The sequence below is a fragment of the Dipteris shenzhenensis genome, chromosome 16, assembly GCF_047967505.1.
Source record: "Dipteris shenzhenensis isolate YYH24624 ecotype China chromosome 16, Dip_SZ_1.0, whole genome shotgun sequence".
NCBI lineage: Eukaryota > Viridiplantae > Streptophyta > Polypodiopsida > Gleicheniales > Dipteridaceae > Dipteris > Dipteris shenzhenensis.
In genome coordinates, this window is record NC_141611.1 from 17,955,866 (window position 1) to 17,960,115 (window position 4,250).

Genomic DNA, 4,250 nt, shown 5'->3' on the forward strand with positions numbered 1-4,250 from the left:
CCTAAATAGACATTAGTTGTTCAGCCTGGTGGCATGGTTGAGCAAAAATTAACAGTAATATATTTCGTAATATAATAGCAATATATTATTATTTTACTAAACCAACCTGGTGGTTGGAACATCATGCTACTATGGTTGCTTCAGCTCAATCACCACAGTTATGTAATTGTCCTAAACCAGTATGGTTAAATAGACATTAGTTGTTGACCAGCCCGATGGTTGAAATTATTGTGTTTCTTAGTATTTAAATTGTTAAATTTAATTTCCCGCTATTTAGGTCATATACCCCTATTTCTAAACCGGGATGGCTTGGACTTAATGTGATTGTCCTAAACCAGCCCATTGCTGGTTCAAGACAAACAGTAGTTACTAACTAAAATTGTGATTGAAATTGTGAAATTCATAAATGAAAAGCAATATATTGTTATTTTCTAATTGTGAAATTCAAAAATAAAAAGCAGTATTTTTATTATTGTCTAATATGTGAAGTTGAGACCGTTAGGCTAAACCAACCACCCGATGGTTGAAATTGTGATGACAGTGTCCTAAACCATTACGATGGTTGAAAATTGTGACTGTCCTAAATGTGTCCTAAACTAGCCCAATGATGGAAATTGTGACTTTCCTAAAAAAGCCCGATAGTTGAAATTATGATTTTCCTATACCAACACGGTGGTTAAAAATGGTTTTGCTTCATCATATACTTTAATTAGACTGTGTTTTGTCTTGTTTTAGTAGTGCAAAAAGGGGGCTCTCTATTCTATTATTCCTGCATGTTGGGTCAGCAGACGGAGTTGTATCTCAAGTTTATGGATCAGAATCTGGACATTTCAATTCGGCATAGGAGCTTTGTGCATTGTAAGCCCTGGTACATTAGAAAACTCAAAGATAGGAATGTTTGTTGTTGCAAAACACACATAGACTTTGACCTAGCCTAGCAAGGTATGAATAACTTGAGATCTCGTTGTGTTGGAGCATTGCTCCATGGGGATTGATGCCACTATCTCCACGATGAATGTGTAGTCTATAGGCCAGCAGTCCTCATCATGTGTTGCAAGGGAGAGAAGGTTTTGTAGCCTAAGGTCTCTGTGGGAGCTAGTGGTTTGTCCTAAGCAACACTGCATTGAATGCATTCATGGCACATGTAAGCATTGCAGTTACGTTTAGATGGAGTGACAAACAATGGAGAGACAAACAACAACTCGCCACAGTTTGGGGAGAGTTTTGATGACCTCACTGACATGACAGCAGGCCGAGAAAGTCCACAAGTCCAAGAAATGCCTGCAATATTTTTACTTTTTCAAAAATACGATGACATTTTGTGGCTCAAGGAAATTCCAAACTCCCAACTATCTTATCAACCTCTCTATAGCAAGCATCTCCCAACTCTTTAGGCCAGTCTAATGAACTATCGTAGACCTCATTACACACTTGGACCACCAATTGCTTGAGCAGAGATTTTCATAGCAGAGTGCTCTTGACTTGTTGGGGGAGCCATAACTCGAGTTCTGGCAATGTGCATTGTCTTTGGCCTCTCCATCGTCTCCTCCATTGGCTCCCTAAAAAATTTTAATACAACAAGCTGGGCTGGTGGCAATACTAAGTTGTACAAATTTTCTCTTGCTCAGAAGAGGCTCATAACCACTCAGCAATGCCTGGATGTAATCTTTTGGGCCTAAGGCTCTCAGCAATCTTTTGCCTCGCTGATGTAATGTTTTGGTCTCTAAGGCTCTCAACAATTGTTGAGTTTTTATTACATTAATGTAATCTCTTTTTGTTCAATTTGAGGCTCTAAGTATGCACTGTTGTTAACTTTTATATTTGAATGGTTATGGTTGCTAGATGTAATCTTTTGGCCTTTAAGGATCTCAGCAATTGTTGAGTTTTTATAAATGTAAGATCCTCTGTTCAATTTTTGCTCAGTATAAGTTGTTAATTTTTATATAACATGTTATTGGATGTAGATGTACATTGTAATCTCTTTTGTTCAATTTTTGCTCGATGAATTGTAATTGATTATCTGGATGGCACCATTAGGCCTCTAGTCACCGCAATGGCTCGGAATACTTTTGCCCTCATTTATATTTATTGTGACAAGGACTAAAATACCAATAAAGTAGGACTACAATTTCCTTGGTTTAGGACCAAAATAGCACTAAAATAGCTCCAACGACCCACCTTTTTGGTTGCATGGAGATGCATCTAGAAAAATACAATTAAACTTCCAAAAAATGCAATTGATGATATGGCCCTTGAGGGGTACCCTCTAGGGGCAAGGGCCATATCGACATGCATTATACAATATCCATGATGCCACTAGATAGATATGGCATGTCAATATGGCCCTTGCCCCTAAAGGGGACCCCTCAAGGGCCATATTGTCAATTGCATTTTGCTTGGTTGCTCAAGGAAATGCATTTTCCTTGGTACAAAAATATATAAATCCAAGAACCACGTGGTGGTTGCTCCAAGACAACCTCAAATTCTGGGCAATGACAGGTCGTCTACGCTGAGGCAATGTTCATAATAATAGATTGCATCTCATTATTATGCCCAAAACCAGCACTGTGGTCTCTCCAAGCTAACCTATGATCTGCATGGGCACACTGCCCAGTGGCAAATGGCAAAGATGTGGCAAAAGACTACATGATGATAGGTGGTCAGGCCAAAGACTCCGCTGCGGTAGTGTTCAAAATGATAGATTGCATCTCATTATTATGCCAAGAACCAGCGCGGTGGTCTCTCCAAGCCAACCTTGAATTTTAATGATCTGCATGGGTGCACTACCCAATGATAGGTGGCAAAGCTGAGGTGATGTTCATAATAATAGATTGCATCTCATTATTATGCCAAAAACCAGTGCGGTGGTCTCTCCAATCCAACCTATGATCTGCATGGGCACACTGCCCAATGGTAAGTGGTAAGTGGAAAGTGGCAGGCAAAGATGTGGCAAAAGACTGCATGATGATAGGTGGTCAAGGCCAGAGACTCCAGTGCGGTAGCGTTCAAAATGATAGATTGCATCTCATTATTATGCCAACAACCAGCGCGGTGGTCTCTCTAAGCCAACCTTGAATTTTAATAATCTACATGGGTGCGTTGCCCAATGATAGGTGGCAAAGCTACGGCAAAAGGCTACATGATGATAGGTGGTCAGGCCAAAGACTACACTGCACAAAGCAGTCCAAAGATGCACGATGTAGTGTAAAGTTGCCATGTGTCAACCTTTTCGGTGTTTAGAATAAATAGATTGTGTCTCATTATTATGCTAGTGCGGCATCATGCCGTCAAGAAAATTTTTGACGAGAGCACGGGTCTACGCAAAATTCACCCAAGAGCGCGTCGTATCACAGCCCCAAAATGGCCCCAAAAATAGTTCCGCGATTGGCTACACCCAAGCAAACCTTGACCCTAGACCTTGATCTCCAATACTTTGTTTTCAAGGCCAAATGAGTTAAGATCTTGGTCCATTTGATCGAACTTATTTGCAATGAACCTACTACGTTTATAATAGAAAGAAAATATAAAATTATGGCTTGCAATTATATACTTGATGGTAACTGTACTTGGCACCACCTCATAGTAGACATTGTTAGAAGTTGATTTACCCCAACCATCATCCAAGAAGTCAAGGTTCTCTTCATTTCTATTTGCTCTGTAGGTGAGTATTTTTTTGCACAACTTGACCGGATACTTGTTAAACAGGTCAACAAAAACAGTGGATTGGCATGCATACATTGATTTTTATAACTCTTGTAGCAATCCTTGGCTATAAAGATAATTGAAGCTCTACAAATAGCTTGGCCCTATATGTCGTTGTCACTACGAGGAGGCACTGGCTACTGTATCGTATTCCATGGCAAAAGATCTTGTTTCCTCAAGACACCGTGAGTGTTTGCTTTGTCCAACAATTCATAAAAATGGTCACAAAAGAAGATACCTATCTAATCTAATTGAGTTACAGATATACATTGATATTGTAATTCTCCTATTTCTCCATGCAAGACATCCAAGAATCCCAAAACGCACTTGACTAGCTACCATTCTTCATATGATGATGGATACAGATCTCAAAACCAAAACACATTTTAGTTTACATAGAAAAGAGCAATGTTTCAAACTACCATTCTGCCACTAAAAGGTTTAAAAACTCAAATTTGGGCTTGTGATGTGAAAGATAATTTGTATAATCATGCAGCACAAGTTCATTGTGCATATACACATGTTTGAGTAGTATTTTCTTAATACCT